Source organism: Macaca thibetana, chromosome 2 (assembly GCF_024542745.1).
Source record: "Macaca thibetana thibetana isolate TM-01 chromosome 2, ASM2454274v1, whole genome shotgun sequence".
NCBI lineage: Eukaryota > Metazoa > Chordata > Mammalia > Primates > Cercopithecidae > Macaca > Macaca thibetana.
Window position 1 is genome coordinate 90,995,809 of NC_065579.1, and position 19,974 is coordinate 91,015,782.

Consider the following 19,974-nt stretch of genomic DNA (forward strand, 5'->3'; position numbering starts at 1 on the left):
ATGGACTATTTACAGTCCAACCTTGAGATACACACACACATATATATGCCCTCACACAGATACCTTCGCCCACACAGAGAATTGCACATTCTTGAAAATGTATACATACACAAAGAGTAAACCAATGAACATGCTCACTCAAGTCCGTGAAGCTGCAACACACACACACACACACACATACACACACTACTCTGTCTTCATTTCCCCATTTTGAATGAGCACAGCCATTCATCTATGAACCCATCAATGCTCTATCTGACCCCTGTCCTTAGCAGAAGCTACTTCTCTCAGTCTCTGAGCCAGCCCTGAGAGGGCAGATATATAATCAGTAGCCTTCACACTCACAGTCCTAACTACCTACTACACCCACATGGATGGGCTAATTCTGGTACCTCCCATACCGTTAGAACAGTGGTTCTCAACCAAGGGTGATTTTTCCCCCAGGGAATATTTGGCAAAGTCTATAAACATTTTCAATTGTCATAATTCTGCAGGAAGGGGAAAGGGTTCTTCTGACATCTGTTAGGTGGTGGCCAGGGATGCTGCTAAACAGTCTAGAACAGACAGGTCAGTACCCCACAACAATGAGTTATTCAGCCGAAAATGACAGTAAGGCCAAGGTTTGGAAACCTTGTCTTAGGAGGAGCAATGGGCAACTGTCCTGCCATTAGCCACCACTAATAAACCACTTAGGCTGCTTCCTCCGAGATAACTGGCCATGGATACCAGGGACACAGCTACTCCGACCTGAGTGGGCAGGCACCTATCCCTAGGGCAGCCAATATGCAGATTATCCATTTTCCCCTGAGGCAAACTGGTGAGAAAGCTATGCCAACAGAGACCACAGCAATTTTCTGGACCAGACCATCTCTCAGCAATTTGAACTGCAGGTTAGGGGCAACCAGTAGTGGGAGCAAAAGATGAAAAACAATGAAAGAGCAGCTACAGGGGCCACAGAGCCAGATTCAGCTGAAGCCATCAGGTCAAGAAAAAGATACACAGAGTGAAGGCAGTTGCTTGGGAAAGCAGCAGGAGTGATTGAAGTTGATGAGGAGGGACTGGGGCACTGTGCTATTAGATGATCTATTAGCATAAGTCAATGAGCCAGCCTGGGCAACATGGTGAAACCCTGTCTCTACCAAAAAGACAAAAAATTAGCCAGGTGTGGTGGCATGCACCTGTGCTCCCAGCTACTCAGGAGGCTGAGGTGGGAGGATCGCTTGAGCCTGGCAAGTGGAGGTTGTAGTGAACCAAGATCATGCCACTGCACTCCAGGTTGGGTGACGGAGTGAGAGCCCGTTTAAAAAAAAAGAAAACAGTCACGGAGAACCAGGCTGTCCTGGGGGAGCATCCACCTTGTTCCAAAGCTGTAGGAGGCCTGGCTGCAAGGTGGTTTCTGCAAACTTGTGAGTCCTACTTCCCTTGTCGGTGCCTGTGACTTGATGATAGACTCTCTTGTGGGCTGAATTGTTTCCCCCAATAAGGGTATGTTGAAGTCTTCACTCCCTGTACCTCAGAATATGGCCTTATTTGCAAGTAGGGTTGTTGCAGGTATAATTAGTTAAAATGAGGTCATTCTGGAGTAGGAGGAGCCCCTAATGTAATATAACTTGTATCCTTATAAGAAAATGGCCATGTGCAGACACAGAGAAACAGAGAGAATGCCACGTGAAGATGGAGGCAGAGATTAGAGTGATGTATCTGCAACCATTGCCAGCTGTCACCAAAAACCAGGAGAGAGGTGTGGAATAGATTCTCCCTCAGAGCCCTCAGAAACAACGAATCCTGCCAACACCTTAATTTTGGACTTCTAGCCTCCAGAACTGTGAGAGAATAAGTATCTGTTGTTTGAAACCACCCATTTGTGGTACTCTGTTACAGTAGGCCTAGCAAACTAACACAGACCCCATTACCCATAGTAACCCAAGTGCATCCCTGTTCCTGATAATATTTCAGCCCTTGCCCTCGAGTTTATAAGGCTCTTGGACGCTGGATGTCTTCTGACCATGCCCCTCCATAAGGGATGAGGAGTCTACCAGCCCAAGGGGTGCCCATCTAGAGTCCACACCTAGCTTCTAGAACACGTTTGCGGTACCTAGACCCCAAAATTCCCTGCCAAAACAGCTCTGAGACTTATTTAAGAGTCTGGTCAGGCCTGGTTTTTGTGTCTATCTTTCTGATAGTGAGCCACGTACCAGTGCACATACCCCCAGTTTCAATGGTTGACCAAGGGCCAGCTATTTGCCAGCAACTAGGGAAGCTGTGGACAGAACTTGGACTTATGGCCTGGGGTGGCCACACACATGTGTATCTTATTCTGTAGGACAGAGGTAAGGCTATGAAGAGAAAGGGAGCAGGCTGTGGGCTCTGGATCTCCATTTGAACTCTTGCCCCAGCTCCCAGGACAATCAGGGGTAGACTTATCACTCTTACCCCCACAGGTCAGGATTAATGTCCAACGAATGGGTCCTGGGCATCTTCATGCATCATTCTGTTCCTCCTGTAGGCCCCAGCCACAGGAAGGGACTGCTGCCTCTTTCTCTTTCTATGCTCTGACCCATTCCCCTCTAGGTGGCGCTCTACACAACCAACCTCAGCAGCTGGGTCAACTCCTGCTCCCTGCTTCCTTCTTCCCCTTCATTTTCACCTCCACATAGGGGATCTGCACCTGATTTCTTAAGAATCTTGGCCTACTCGTGTAACTGGGGCCCCCAGATGTCTGAAAACAGAGGTCACATTCAGCTGTCTACAGAGGTCAGGCAAATATCACAACTAAATGTGTCTGGCCAGGTAGGTGTAAGCGCCCAGGAGAGGTAAGGTCTACAGCAAACTGGGACAGCCAGGCTCCTTCTAAAGTGGCTCCAGCTAATAGTTGCCATGGAGATGGTGGGCTTGATGTCAAAAAAAACTTTCGATTTTCTGACAGAGACTGGAAAACTTGATTTAATTATGTGAAAGTTCCTGTTCAATTAATTCAAAATTTCGGCACAGTGTCTACCATATAAAACTCAGCCACAGACAGGCCAGAGAGGTTGGCAAGTTTATTACCACAAATAAAACCAAATACCTCTATCAGATCTAGTTAATTCAAAATTTCGGCACAGTGTCTACCATATAAAACTCAGCCACAGACAGGCCAGAGAGGTTGGCAAGTTTATTACCACAAATAAAACCAAATACCTCTATCAGATCTAGTTAATTCAAAATTTCGGCACAGTGTCTACCATATAAAACTCAGCCACAGACAGGCCAGAGAGGTTGGCAAGTTTATTACCACAAATAAAACCAAATACCTCTATCAGATCTAGTTGACAAGCTGAGGAAGGCTGAAGCTATCCTACGCCTTGTTTGCCCTGACCTTACTGAACTCCAGTTTGAAGAACTAGTGGTATTTTCATGAATTGTTATTTTTGTGGCCTGATGTGACATTCCCACCTCCTTCTATCTGGCAAATTCCAAAAGCTTGTGATGAGTCCTTTATGACTCATCTTTATCATTACCTCCCATGTGTAAACCTGGACTGTCCCAGATAGCCAGCTCAGCCTCTCCATTTTCACCACTCCCTGCTCAATACTCCTTATTCATGCCTCTATTAAAGCCCTTATCACATCATTTTATAACTGTCATCTGTCACTAGACGGTGAGCACCTCAAAGTCTAGGATTTTATCTTGTTCATTCTATGTTCCTAGCTCCCTGGCACTTTGCTGACACAATGCTTGTGGAATGAATGAATAAACAGCACAGATCAGTAATTAAACCAATGTCAGGAAGCTACTGGATATAATTACAAATTAGTATTCATGACAATAAGTTTATCATCATAAGAGCTTAGGAGTGGAGGAAAATAATTTTCAGCAGGATGGCTAAGGAATTTGCATTTGACCTGGGAAACTAATTCTTACAGGGAAGGGGAGGAAAAAGGAAGAATAGTCTGGAAATGAAACTAAAGGCCCAAAGGTCAGATAGTTTGCAGTAGTCTCTGATGGTGAGAATGGTAGGGGTGGCAAGTAAGACAACAAATGAAATAAAATAATTATAATAAAGTTTTCTTAAAGGGGAACTATGAGGATAGAGTTGTGTAGGGACAACTGAGGTGGTGGCATGATAAGAATAAGAAAGTGCTTCCAGGACTCTGCTGACAGCCATCTTGAACCATTGCCACACTTGTAAAGGTGTTTGTTTCCTATGGTGACATCATTGTTGCTTCTTTTCCCTAGCTTCAGTCCTGCAGGGAGTTGTTACACCAGGAGCTGCTGCTTCCATTTAGGTATGCCGCCACCGTGCGGTGGGAGTGTGCAGCTACGTGACTTACTGGCAGGCTCACATTTTACCTTAATACAAGTGGATGGAAATTGTACTCAAGCTCAGCACGTTTACAGATTCAACTTTAATGACATCTAAATATCATATAGAGATTTATCTTTACATTAGCTGAAGTCAAGCAAAGAAGACCATACGCAACTCAGTTCATAATCAATCAGGCCCTCCCTCCTTCATGTGTATTCCTTCTGTGTTCCTACTCTTTAGGGACAGAGATTTATTCATCTTTGCTTTCTCCATAGGGCCTTACATACTGCAGGTGCTTTTAAAAAAAAATCTCTTCTTAGTGGACTTATATAAAGATGATATAGCAAGGTTTTTTTTAAGTTCCAAAAACATTTTATCACTTTTTCAGAAAAGTGAGAGTAAAAACTTGTCACCCATAATTCCACCACCCTAAAACAGTGACTATTGATGATTAGCAAACAATTCAAAAGAACTATCCTTGGCCAGGCGCAATGGCTCACGCCTGTAATCCCAACATTTTTGGCGACCAAGGCGGGCGGATCACTTGAGGTCAGGAGTTCGAGACCAGCTTGGCCAACATGGCCAAACCCCGTCTCTACTAAAAATACAAAAATAGCCAGGAGTGGTGGTGCATGCCTATAATCCCAGCTACTCAGAAGGCTGTGATCCCCACTACTCAGAAGGCAGGAGAATGACTTGAACCCAGACAGTGGAGGTTGCAGTGAGCCAAGATTGTGCCACTGCACTCCAGCCTGGGTGACACAGCGAGACTCTGGTTTTTTTTTGTTTTTTTGTTTTTTTCAAAAAAAAAAACAAAAGATCTAGCTTTGTTTTTACTCTCCATGGACCACTAGCCATAAGGAATTGCTGGACACTATATGATATGGAAAGAGATTTATTTCGGGTTAAGTGAAGGAAATTTAAAGCAGGTTAAAATGCTTTTGGTTTTAAGTAAGAGAAAACCTGACTCAAATTAGCTTAAATGGAGATGTACTGGTTCATGTAATGAAAAATGTGGGATTCAGACACAGTGTTTCCAGAGCTTCACTCAGGAAGATTCGGTCTTCATGGTGGCAATATGCTAGTTAGAAAAGATGTATGTGCCAGAGTAAAGCCCTCCTCTTTATGACATTTGGCTCCCTCCCCATCTCCTTGCCAATTAAACCCATTCAACTAACTTAATGTGTGCAGAGCCAGCTCATTCAGCCTCCCTGTCTCTTCATTGTTAGATATGATTAGTCAACCAAGAGACTCCACACATTTGAGGAAAAACTTCATGAAAGACAAAGATAAATAAACATAAAAAATATGGCCCGAGAAGTAATAGAGATGGTCTTGGAAATAGAAAAAAATTACAAAAATTAGCCAGGCCTGGTGGTGGGCACCTGTAATCCCAGCAACTCTGGAGGCTGAGGCAGGAGAATCACTTGAAACCGGAAGGTGGAGGTTGCACTGAGCTGAGATCCTACCACTGCACTCCAGCTTGGATGAAAGAGCGAAACTTTGTCTCAAAAACAAAACAAAACAAAACAAAAAACCCCATACTTTCAAAACACAGAACCACTGGGCACAGTGGCTCACACCTATAATCCAAGTACTTTGGGAGGTCTAAGCAGGTGAATCATTTGAGGTCAGGAGTTCGACACCAGCTTCGGCAACATGGCGAAACCCTGTCTCTACAAAAACTACAAAAATTCACTGGGCATAGTGGCGTGTGCCTGTAGTTCCAGCTACTCAGAAGTCTGAGGTGAGAGGATAGCTTAAGCCCAGAAAGTTGAGGCTGCAGTGGGCTGAGATTGTGCCACTGTACTCTAGCCTGGGCAACAGAGCAAGACCCTGTCTCAAAACAAAAATGAACAAACAACAACAACAACAACAACAAAATGCAGTACCATTTACAACCACTCCAAGGAAAATAAGGTACTTGGATATTCATTTGATATGGTTTGAATGTTTGTGTCCCTCCAAAATTCATACTGAAAATTCTCAATGCAATATTAGTAAGAGGCAGGGCCTTTATGAGGTGATTGGGTCATGACTAATCCCATCCATGAGGGATTAGCCTTATAAAAGGGTTTGAGTGAGTCTGTTAGTCCTCTTTGCCCTTCTACATTTCCACCATGTGAGGATGTAGCAAAGAGGTGCCGTTGATGAAGCAGAGAGCAAGCCATCACCAGACACTAAATCTGCTGGTGCCTTGATCTTGGACTTCCCAACCTCCAGAACTGTGAGAAATAAATTTCTATTTATTTTTATTTTTATGTATGTATGTATGCATGTATTGAGACATAGTCTCGCTTTGTCACCCAGGCTGGAGTTCAGTGGTACAATCTCGGCTGACTGCAACCTCTGCCTCCCCAGCTCAGGTGATTGGGGATTACAGACACGCACCACCATGCCCAGCTAATTTTGTATTTTTAGTAGAGACGGGGTTTCACCATGTTGGCCAGGCTGGTCTCGAACTCCTGACCTCAGGTGATCCACCCACCTCAGCCTCCCAATGTGTTGGGATTACAGGCATGAGCCACTGAGCCCAGCCTTAAATTTCTATTATTTACAAATTACCCAGTCTAAGGTATTTCGTTATAGCAGCCTTAATAGACCAATATAATGTTTTATTTTTATTTTATTTTTTATTTTTATTTTTTGGAGACAGAGTCTTGTTCTATCCCCCAGGCTGAAGTGCAGTGGCACAATCTCAGCTCACTGCAACCTCTGCCTCCCGGGTTCAAGTGATTCTCATGCCTCAGCCTCCTGGGTAGCTGGGACTACAAGCACACACCACCACACCCAGCTAATTTATACATACATATTTATTGATTTTTTTTTTTTTTGAGACTGAATTTCACTCTCGTTGCCCAGGCTGGAGTGCAATGGCATGATCTTGGCTCACTGCAACCTCTGCCTCTTGGGTTCAAGCCATTCTCCTGCCTCAGCCTCCCAAGTAGCTGGGATTATAGGCGTGCGCCACCTCGCCCAGCTAAGTTTTTGTATTTTTAGTAGAGATGGTGTTTCGCCATATTGGCCAGGCTGGTCCCAAACTCCTGACCTCAAGTGATCTGCCCGCCTTGGCCTCCCAAAATGCTGGGATTACAGGCATGAGCCACCACACCCGGCCCTAACTATTTTAAAATGAACAATTCATTGGCATTCAATACATTCACCATGTTAGGCAACCACTACCTCTACCTAGCTCTAAAGCATTTCCATCACTCTATGATAAAACCCCTTACCCATTAAGCTGTTCCTTCCATTCCCTCTCCCCTTCGCCATTGACAACCATCAATCTGCATTCTGTCTCTATGATTTTTTTTTTTTTTTTTTTGAGACAGGATCTCACTCTGTCACCCAGGCTGGAGTGCAGTGGCGCTATCTCAGCTCACTGCAACCTGTCTCCCAGGTCAACCAATTCTCCTGCCTCAGCCTCCCAAGTAGCTGAGACTACAGATGCCCGCCATCATGCCTGGCTATTTTTTGTATTTTTAGTAGACACCAGGTTTCGCCATTTTGGCCAGGCTGGTCTCGAACTCCTGACCCCGGGCGATCAGCCCACCGTGGCCTGCCAAAGTGCTGGGATTACAGGCGTGAGCCACTAAGCCCGGCCCTGTCTCTATGAATTTATCGATTTTAGATATTTCAAGTATACAGAGTCATGTAATATGTGACCTTTTTTGTCTGGATTCTTTCATAATGTAGCATAATGCTCTGGAGTTTCAGCCATGTTGTAGCATGCATCAGTACTTCATTTCTTTTTATAGCTGAATAATATTCCACAGTATTTATACACCAAAATTTGTTTATCCATTAATCTGTTGAGGGACATTTCGGCTGTTTCCACCTTTTGGCTATTGTGAATGGTGCTACTATAAACACATGTATACGCACACCTGTTTAAGTATATGTTTTCAATTCTTTGGGGTATACACCTAGGAGTGGAATTGTAGAATCATATGGTAATTTTGTTTAACTTTTTGGAAAAATATCAAACTGTACCCAAAGTGGTTGTACCATTTTGCATTTCCACCAGCAATATGTGAGAGTTCTAGTTTCTCCATATCCTTGCCAATACTTATTTTTCTTTTTAAAACATAGCTATCCTAATACATGGGAAGTGACATTCATTGTGGTTTTTATTTGCATTTCCCTAATGATTAGTGATGTTGAGCATCTTTTCATGTATTTATTAGTCATTTGGGTATCTTTGGAGAAATGGCTATTCAAGCCCTTTGTCCATTTTTAATTGGTTTGTTTGGTTTTGCTGTTGAGTTGTAGGAGTTCATTATGTATTCTGGATATTAATCACTTACCTGATACATGATTTGCAAAGATTTTCTCCCATTCTGTGGGTTGCCTTTTCATTCTCTTCATGGTGTCCTTTGATACACAAAAGTTTTTCATTTTATGAAGTCCAATTCACCTATTTTTTTCTTGACCAAAAAGTAGAAACAACTGAAATGTTCAGCAACTCATGAACAGATAAACAAAATGTGGTATATAATGGGATATATTCAGCCATAAAACGAATGAAGTACAAACACATACAACATGGATGAACCTTGGAAACTTTATGCTAAGTGAATACAGTCAGATACGAAAAGGGAAATATTGTATAATTCTATGCATGTGAGGTACACAGAATAGTCATTTTCATAAGAACAGGAAATGGAATAGTGGTCACCAGGGGCTGAACAAAGGAGAAGATTGGCAGTTATTGTTTAATGGATATAGAGTTTTTTTTTTTTTGAATGATTAATAAGTTATGGAACTAGATAGTGATAATCATGAATGTACTTAATACCACTGAATTGTACACTTTAAAATTGTTAAAATGGGGCTGGGTAGAGTGGCTCAAGCCTGTAATCTAATCCTAGCACTTTGGGAGGACAAGGAGGGAGGACAGCATGAGCCCTGGAGTTCGAAGTTACAGTGAACTCTGATTTTAACTACCCAATGGGTTCACTTTGCCCGCTGCCTAGACACAGCCGATTTATCAAGACAGGATAACTGCAATGGAGAAAGAGTAATTCACGCAGAGCTGGCTGTGTGGGAAACCGGAGTTTTATTATTACTCAAATCAGTCTCCCCAAGCATTTGGGGATCAGGGTTTTTAAAGATAATTTGGCAGGTAGGAGCTTGGGAAGTGGGGAGTGCTGATTGGTCAGATTAGAGATGGAATCATAGGGGGTTGAAGTGAGTTTTTCTTGCTGTCTTCTGTTCCTGGGTGGAATGGCAGAACTGGTTGAGCCAGATTCCTGGTCTGAGTGGTGTCAGCTGATCCACTGAGTGCAGGGTCTGCAAAATCTCTCAAGCACTGATCATAGGTTTTACAATAATGATGTTATCCCCAGGAGCAATTTGGAGAGGTTCAGACTCTAGGTGCCAGAGGTGGCATGATCCCTAAACTGTAATTTCTAATCTTGTAGCTAATTTATTAGTTCTGCAAAGGCAGACTGGTCCCCAGGCAAGAAGGGGGTCTTTTCAGGAAAGGGCTGTTATTAATTTTGTTTCAGGGTCAAACCATGAACTGAATTCCTTCCCAAGGTCAGTTTGGCCTACTTGCAGGAATGAACAAAGACAGCTTAAAGGTTAGAAGCAAGATGGAGTTATTTAGGTCTGATTTCTTTCATTGTCATAATTTCCTCAGTTATAATTTTGTAGAGGCGGTTTCATGATCATGCAACTGCACTCCAGCCTGGGCAACAAAGCAAGACCTTGTCTCTAAAAAATATAAATAAAATGGTTAAAATGGAAATTTTTATATTACGTATATTTTGCCACGATAAAAAAAAAAAAAAAAGTGAAAGAGGCCCGGCATGGTGGCTCACGCTTGTAAGCCCAGCACTTTGGGAGGCCGAGGCGGGCGGATAACGAGGTCAGGAGATCAAGACCATCCTGGCTAACATGGTGAAACCCCGTCTCCACTAAAAATACAAAAAATTAGCTGGGCGTGGTGGCGGGCGCCTGTAGTCCCAGCTACTCGGGAGGCTGAGGCAGGAGAATGGCCTGAACCTGGGAGGCGGAGCTTGCAGTGTGCCGAGATCAGCCACTGCATTCCAGCCTGGGCGACAGAGCGGACTCCGTCTAAATAAATAAATAAATAAATAAGAAAGCAAGCTGATCTAGCTCTATTAATAAGAGGCAAAACAGAATTTAGGACAAAAAAATTAGAGAGAGAGGACCACTTAATTGTGATAAAAGCTTCAAGTCATCAGGAATAATTAATATTGGTACAAAATATGTATGTACCAAATATTATTGCCTTGACATGTATAAAGCAAAAGCTGTCAGAATCACGAAGAGAAACTCACAATGCCTAAGGGAGATTTGAACAAAATTATCTCAGTAACTGATAAAACAAGAAGTCAAAAATTTTCTTTCGGCCAGGAGTGGTGGCTCACGCCTGTAATCCCAGCACTTTGGGAGGCTGAGGTGGGCGGATCACGAGGTCAGGAGTTCGAGACCAGCCTGGCCAACACAGTGAAACCCCGTGTCTACTAAAAAATACAAAAAATTAGCTGGTCGTGGTGGCGGGCCCCTGAATCCCAGGTACTGGGGAGGCTGAGACAAGAGAATCGCTTGAGCCCAGGAGGCAGAGGTTGCCAGGAGCCTAGATCACGCCATTGCGCTCCAGTCCAGGTGACAGTGAGAGATTCTGTCTCAAAAAAAAAAAAAAAATGTCTTTCACATCAGGTTGAGAAAACATATACAAAGATCTTCCTAGAAGCATTATTCATGACAGCCTCAAACTGGAACCGACCTATTAATAAATATCCATCATTAGTAGAAGAGATATACACATTGTATTAGATTAATCCAATGTAATACTGAACAGCAATGGAAATGAATGAACTGTAGCTACATCCAACTACATGGATGAATTTCAAAACATAATGCTAAGCAAATAAAGCCAGACTCAAAATAATATATTCTGTATTATTCTATTTATGTGAAACTTAAAAATAAGCAAACTAAATTATGTGTAGAGAAGCGTATTTATTTGATAACATTATTTTTATAAAGCAAGAAAGTTATTTCCATAAAATTCAGATTTTTTTTTTTTTTTTTTTTGAGACAGAGTCTCATTCTGTCACCAGGCTGGAGTGCAGTGGCATGATCGCAGCTCACTGCAATCTCTGCCTCCAGGTTTGAGTGATTCCCCTGCTTCAGCCTCCCTAGTAGCTGGGATTACAGGTGTGCACCACCATGCCCAGCTAATTTTTTGTATTTTAGTAGAGATGGGGTTTCACCATGTTGGCCAGGATGGTCTTGATCTCCTGACCTCGTGATCCACCCACCTCGGCCTCCCAAAGTGCTAGGATTACAGGCATAAGCCACCACACCCGGCCTCTTTTTTTTTTGAGACAGAGTCTGGTAATTGTGGATATTTCTAAGAGGAAAGAGGAACATTGGAATTGGAAAGAGACCAGTGAGCCAAGGGTGGAAAATGTTGATGTAGACGTCTAAGATTTTGACGAAATGTTATTTTATGGCCTGGATGGTGGTTATATGGATATTTACTCTATAACAATTCATTAAGATACACATTTGTGGTTTTTGTATATATGTGTTCTATTTCACAACCTTAAATGTTTCTTAAGGAATTAATGGAGCACAACTTCAGAGTTGGGTGGGAAAATAATTCTGAACCTAGAAATCCAAACTTAGACAAGCTAGCTATCAAGACTGAGGACAAACTAAAGCCATTCTTACACCTATAAGGATTCAGGGTTTATCTACTATTTATGCTTTCTGAAGGAGATAATTGAATATGTTGGCCAGGAAATCAAGTGTGAGGAGTATGTAGAAAACAGAAAATGATAGTACTAACCCTGTTAATCTAATAAAAAGAAACCCTAGGATGACTGCTTGCAGTGGGGTTTGAAAGAAATCTATTCAAATTAAAACAGGAGGTCCATGTGCCCCAAAAAGATATTCTTGAGAATTCTAGAATAGACCCTGAACAATTTTAGAATAAGGAACTAATAGATATCAGTGCTTTGATGAAGAAGGTTTTTGCTTCTCCTAATGAGGGAAAAATTATTATAAAAATTCTAAGACAGGAAAGTTATGATCCAAACTTGAAGTAAACTAATGTGGTATGAATTTGGGTAACTGTGGTTCTTTAAGAAAAGAGAATCCATCATACAATTTTTTTTCTTTTTCTTTTTTTTTTTTGGAGATAGTCTCATTCTGTCGCCCAGGCTGGAGTGCAGTGGTGATCTCAGCTCACTGCAACCTCTGCTCCTGGGATCAAGTGATTCTCATGCCTCAGCCTCCCAAGCAGCTGGGATTACAGGTGCCTGTCACGACACACAGCTAATTTTTGTATTTTTTAGTAGAGACAGAGTTTTACCATGTTGGGCAGGCTGGTCTTGAACTCCTGACCTGAAGTGATCTGTCCACCTCAGCCTCCCAAAGTGCTGGGATTACAGGCGTGAGCCACCATGCCTGGCCTATCATACAATTTTCTAGGAATATTGTCCTTTGAGAGGTCTAGGGTCATGACATAATTATAGAGGAAAACATAATGTCATAACAATTTAATATTTTTATTAATTTTAAATTTGTGTCATCGACCTACAGACAAAGCATGGGGATTCAGTTATGATTTCTGAACAGAATGTAAATATTTTCAACCTCAACAATGTAAATATCAAAGTGAAGTCCACAGAAACCAGAAGGTAGAAGTAGGAAAAGAGATAGAAGCAAGGGTCGGAGAAAAAAGTCAAGAGACATTAGTGAAAATTGACAGAATTAAAAACAAATAGTTTAAGGACAGAATCTAAATGCATAAAAGTAACCAATGGAAAGAAAACCAATGATACAACAAAAGTTATGGTAAAAAGAAGAAAAGGAGAAATGGGGTGGTATCAATTAGCTAAATCCTTATTAATCATAGTAAACAATAAGTAGACAATGCCTACAGTTGATAAATTAAGAATTAGCAATATACAGAAATATATATGAAACCAAAATAACTAATGAAAGAAAAGGTGCCTGTAATCCCAGCACTTTGGGAGGCAGAGGCAGGCAGATCATTTGAATCCTGGAGTTTGAGACCAGTAGTGAGACCTCATCTCTACAAAAAAAAACCCAGAAAAATTAGCTGGGTGTAGCGGTGCATGCCTGTATTTCCAGCTACTTCAGAGGCTGAGGCAGGAGAATCAGTTGAGCCCAGAAGGTGGAAGCTACAGTGAGCCAACAGAGTGAGACCAGCTCAAAAAAAAAAAAAAAAAAAAAAAAAAAAAAAAATGGAAGAAGAAAGGAAGGGAAGGGAGGGAGGGAAGGAGAGGGGTGGGAGGGGGAGGAGGAAGAGGAGGAGGAGAGAGGGAGGGAGAGGAGGAGAAGGATAAAATGTTACAAGTGGTTGTTACTAGGAATGGGGAGAAGAGAAGTGGGTAATGGCACTGAAGCTTTTTATTATGTCTTTCAGCATTCTTAAACCATCAACAGATCTGAGTATGTAGACTAAAAGGGAATATTTGGTGAAGAGATCTTTTTTTCACTATGTACACTTGCTATGGACATGTTCATGCCTGCTGCCTGGCAGGCACCATTCATTAAGTAGGCCCCTGTTGCCAGGGAAACCAGCTCTTCACTGATACCAAAGATAATGCAGAAGCCTGCTGCTCACCAAGCAACCTTCCTCATGAGCTATTTCCTCATGAGCTATGACCTCACCTTTCTGAACTGTCTCTTGCCCCTGTGTGATACTGTCCTGCTGCACAAAGCTTACACTTGCTATCTCTCACTTCCTTCTTAGTCACCTGTGATGCTGGCTAAGGGAGCTAGGCCAGTCAGCAGTGACCTGTTGCCCTTGGTTTATTATAAGCAACCTGTTCACAAGAAATGATCTTCTGTTGTTTTATAAATTATATGCATCACAGCACACAGAATAACATCAAAACCACATTAGTTTTTTCATACTTTCTTCACTGACCCCAGGGGAAGAGGGGAGAGCAGGGAGAGGACTTTCTCTTTTTTTAAATACTAATTTTGTTGAGGTATAAAGAACATATAGTAAGTTCACAGACCTTAAGTATACAGTTTGATGAGTTTTGGCAAATATATATACCTGTGGAACCAACATCCCAGTCAAGATATAAATACTTACATCAGCTGGGCACGGTGGCTCATAACTAATCCTAGCACTTTTGGAGGCCAAGGCAGGCAGATCATGAGGTCAGGAGATCAAGGCCATCTTGGCTGTCTACTAAAAATACAAAAAATTAACTGGGAGTGGCAGTAGGCACCTGTAATCACAGCTACTTGGGAGGCTGAGGCAGGAAAATCTCTTGAACCCGGGAGGCAGAGGTTGCATTGAGCTGAGATAGCCCCACTGCACTCCAGCTCGGGCAACAGAGCGAGACTCCGTCTCACAAAAAAAAAAAAAAAAAAAAAAAAATACATCGACCCAGAAAGTTCCTTATGTCAGTAGCACTTCACGCCGCCATGCCCCCAACCCTTAGTCTCCCTGCCTTCCCATCTCCACTCCCACCCCTCACTGCTCTGATTCTATCACCATTGTTTAGATTCTTCTGCTGTTGATCTTCATAAAACCAGTATATTTCCTTTTGTGTCTGGTTTATTTTCCTCAGAATAATGTTTTTAACATTTGTCCATATTGTTATGTGTCCAGATTAGTACTCTATTGTATGGATAGAGCCTATTTTGTTTACCCATTTCCTGTTGAGAGACATTTGATTTGTTCCCAGTTTTGGGTTATAATGAATAAAGCTGCTATGAACATTCTCGAACGATGAACATTTTTGTGGACATATGTTTTGATTTTTTTGTGTAAATACCTAGAAGTGAAATTATTCAGGTATGGTATAGGTTTATGCTTAACTTTACAGAGTACTTAAACTTGATTCTTTTATCTAAAATTGTGATAAAATACACATAACATAAAATGGACCATCTTAACTGTTTTTAACTGTACAGTGCAGTGGTATTAAGCACATTCACATTGTTGCACAGCCATCACCACCATCCATCTGCAGAACTCTTTTTATCTTGCAAAACTGGAACTCTGAACCAGGTGTGGTGGCTCATGTCTGTAATCCCAGCACTTTGGGAGGCCAAGGCGGGCAGACTGCCTGAGCTTAGGCATTCAAGATCAGCCTGCTCAACATGGTGAAACCCCGTCTCTACTAAAAATACAAAAAATTAGCTGGGCATGGTGGCGCTTGCCTGTAGTCCCGGCTATTCTGGGGGCTGCAGCAGGAGAATCGTTTGAACCTGGGAGGCGGAGGTTGCAGTGAGCTGAGATCGTGCCACTGCCCTATAGCCTGGGCGACAGAGTGAGACTCTGTCTTAAAATAAATAAATAAATAACATAACATAACATAACATAACATAACATAACATAACATAACATAACATAAAAATAGCCAAGTATGGTGATTGATACACATCTGTAGTTCCAGCTACTCAGGAGGATAAGGTGGGAGGGTGGCTTGAGCCCAGGAGTTCAAGCCTGCAGTGAGCTGTGAGCATGCCATTGTACTCTCCCTGGGTGACAAAGCAAGGCCCTATCTCAAAAAAAAACAAAACAAACAAAAAAAGAAAACAGAAAAAAAACCAAAACTGGAACTCTGTATCTATTAAACAGTAATCTGTCATTGAGTGGTGCTAAGCGTAAACAATTTTTTTAACAAAAGAAAAAAGTAAAAAGTAAATTTTGAAAAAAAGAATTAAAAAAAAAAATCTCCATTACCCCCTCCCCCAGCCCCTGGCAACCACTGTTCTACTTTCTCTCTGAATTTCACTATTGTATATAACCTTATGTAAGTCACAAAAAATTTGTCTTTTTGTGACTGACATTTCACTTAGGATAGTGCCCTCAGCTTTAAAAAGGAAAGACATTTTGATACATGCTACAACATAATATTCCGTTGTATGTACATACCAAATTTTATTAATGATTTCATCTGTCAATGAACATTCGGGTTGCTTCCACCTTTTGTCTATTGTGAATAATGCTGCCGTGAACATGTTTAAGTCCTTGCTTTCACTTTTTTGTGTATACACCCAGAAGTTGAAATGCTGGATTATATTTATATGCAATTCTATTTTTAATATGAGTCACTGCCATACTGTTTTCTATAGTGGCTGCACCGTTTTACGTTCCCACTAAGAGAACATGAGTGTTCCAGTTTCACCATATCCTCACTAACACTTATTTTCCATTTTGTTGGTGGTAGCCATCTTACTGGATGTAAACTTGATTCATTTTTCCAACCTTTTTAATATGGAATTTTCAAACACACACAAAAGATGAGAGATCTCCAGGTACCCACCACAAGCTTTAATAATGATTAACATTTGGTAGCAGGTGGACAAAGATATACCTTCTCTATAGCAGCTATAAGATCAGGGACAAACAGAGATCTATTTGGAACTGCCAACTAAGAATGGTGTTTTATAGGCTGCCTGATGAATAAGGTTAGATAACTAATGGCCAGTCCTTCAGCCTGTGCTCAAGGGACGGGATAACAGTAAAGCATAGTTGGTGAAGGAGCAGCAGAGAAAGGTCACAATCGATAGGCCATAAGAGAACCCTCACTATCACTTACCATTCAGATCATTCTCTTCATATTCTTACAAGTTATTTTCCTTTCATAAAAGAAAGCTGAGGAGTTTATTTGTGTTTGTGGTGCATGTGATCCATGAGAGGGGACTCAACCAGATGCTATGTCTAAGTAGTACTTAATCCGACAGTATTAGTGGGCTGGTGGGCTTTCCTGGTTACATGGGAACCCTAGAAACCCAAGCCAAGCACAAAAGCCAAGACTGAATTCTCCAGTAAGTCACCTGGTAGCCTCGACAAGCTGATGCTTAAAAAAAGAGCCAGTGACCACTAATAGGAAGCTCCTGAAATGAGTCCTCTGAACATCTGCAAGTATGATCAGCTACACCTGAGCTGAGACTTGCCTTTTTCCCTGCCAGGAAATCATGGGTTCAGAAATGGCAGGCACCACGTATATTAACTGTATTTCCTTATTTTTCTGTCTTCTTGATGTTCTGGCATCAGGTGCCTCATTGACCCAAGAGACTTCCCCTCCTAGGACTAGCTAATTCCTAGAAATATCAAACCACTCCCTTGTAAGCATGCCATTCCTATGCAAACCAACCAATCCAGAGCCCATACTCTAAACCACTTCCTTTACCTGGCAAGATCTTCCACACCAGGGGGCAATGTTCCTCTGTTCTAATCATCCCCGGGGCTAGATACCAGAGAGTTACCTGGTTACATCCTAATAAACCCATCAGAAGTTGAAAATATCATAAGCCAAAAGTAAATTTAATCAGGTGTGGTGGCACATGCCTGTAGTCCCAGCTACTTGGGAGGCTGAGACAGAAGGATCACTTGAGGCTGTGGGGCACTATGATACTATGATCATGCCTGTGAATAGCCACTGCACCCCAGCCTAGGCAACATGGTGAGACCTCATAACTTAAAAAAGATTAAAAAACAAGCTCTTACCAGTCGAAGATGAGGCAATATAAGCAATAAGCACTAAAAAGAATAATGACTGAAAACCAAAATACATAAAAAGATAAAAGTCCACAAGCTGATAAATAAAAGGTTTTATTTAAAAGCCCACAAGTAAAAAAGAGGAGAGAGACACTAACTCCTAATTCTGAAAATCAGTAATTAAAGGGAAATAAGCCTTCAGCAAATTTATTTTTCTTTTCTGAGACAGCGTCTTGCTCTGTCACTCAGGCTGGGGTACAGTGGCACAATCACAGCTCACTGCACCCTTGAACTCCTGGGCTTAAGCAATCCTCCTGCCCCAGCCTCCCAAGTGGCTTAGACTACAGTTGTGTGCCTACACACTTTGCTGATTTTAAATTTTTTTGTAGAGATGGGGTCTCACTATATTGCCCAGGCTGGTCTCCAACTCCTGGGCTCAAGCAGTCCTCCCACCTAGGCCTACCAAGTAGCCAGGACCATAGGTGTGCACCACCATGCCCAGCTAATTTTCTTTTTTTCTATTTTGTAGAGATGGGGTCTCGCCATGTTGCCTTGGCTGCTCTCCAACTCCTGGGCTCAGACAATCCTCTTGCCTTGGCCTCCCAGGTATGAGCCACAATGCCTGGCCAATAATTTTTTAATGAAGGCCCCCTGGGGCCAGGCACTGGTTTGGGCACTGGAGATTCAGCAGTAAAGTAAAATAAATTTCCTCATTGATCTTGTCAGTGACTCCTTTGCATGCTTGCTTCAGACTATATTTCAAGGTAACAAAATAGTTGCAGTTGATGAGAAAAAGTTCCATCTTACAGAAAACTTTCAGCTAATAAATGTAGAGGGAATGATAAAGTTAGAAAAATAATTATATTTTAAGTCCTAATGAAACAACAGACCCAGACAACAATGACCAATAGATGAAGAATATCAGGTGAAACACTCAAACGGAACCTGTCAATGGCAAGATTGGGCTGTAACCCTGAAACCACTGATCAATCTCGGCATTACTAAAACAGGCCTGACCAGATAGTCTGTGATCCTGATGTAAAGCAATAGCACCACGTTTTCAGTAGCCAAAACAGTTAAATCTGAATCTAATCAAGCTTTTAGAATTACCTTCATGATTGGATGAAATATGGAGAGCAGAGGAACAAAGTCAACAGCACAAAAAGGAAGAAAACAGATAAATCTAGAGAGTGCCACATTCCGCAAAACTGAGCCGGTTTCTTCATCAAGACAATGGCATGGAAAAAAATGAGAAGTAGGCAAAGGGACTCCTCTGGATTGAATGAAATTTAAGAGACACAGTAGCCAAGTATGACGTGTGGACCTTGTTTGGATCTAGATTTGAAGAAATTGATTGTAAAGTCATTTTTGAAAACAAATAGTGAAATCTGAATATGGGTTAGGCATTAGTTTTTGCCAAAGAATTATTATTAGGTGGGATAATGGTACGGTAATTAGGTAAGATTGTAATTATTTCTTTAAATTATATTGTTTTTAGAGATAAAAATAAGACCTTCAGTGCTGAAGAAGGGCACAGTGGCACATGGCACAGCACAGGCATCTACATCATCAGTCAAATAAGAATTCAAGACAGCTGTCAGGCTAAAGTCCAGCGAGCGAGGCGCAGCTGGGAGGCGGGAGAAAACGCGGTGCGGGCCGGGCCCTGGAGATAGTCCCCGGCGCGGCGGGCTGGTGTTGTCTGGTGCTCTCCACTGCTTCCGTATCCATGATTATTTGTACTTTCAAGTGCTAAGTCCTGGACACATTCGATACATCTTCACAGCCACACCTGCCAAGTACTTCGGTGGTATCTTTCACACAAGGTATGAGCAGATTCACCTTGTCCCCGCTGAACCTCCAGAGGCCTGCGGGGAACTCAGCAACGGTTTCTTCATGCAGGACCAGATCGCGCTGGTGAGGAGTGCTCCCTCCTCTCCAAGACTCGGTGGTCCAGGAGCATGGCGGGCGGGCCGTGATCATCTCTGACAACGCGGTTGACAATGACAGCTTCTACGTGGAGATGATCCAGGACAGTACCCAGCGCACAGCTGCCATCCCCGCCCTCTTCCTTGTCAACTGAGAGGGCTACATGATCTTCCGCTCCCTAGAACAGCATGCGCTGCCATGGGCCATCATTTCCATCCCAGTCAATGTCACCAGTATCCCCACCTTTGAGCTGTTGTAACCGCTCTGGTCCTTCTGGTAG

General features: G+C 42.3%; 1 pseudogene; it reads left to right on the plus strand.

Annotated features, from left to right (window-relative positions):
• The window catches only part of LOC126948960 (protease-associated domain-containing protein 1-like), a 29,242-nt pseudogene extending 9,268 nt beyond the window's left edge, over window positions 1-19,974 (plus strand).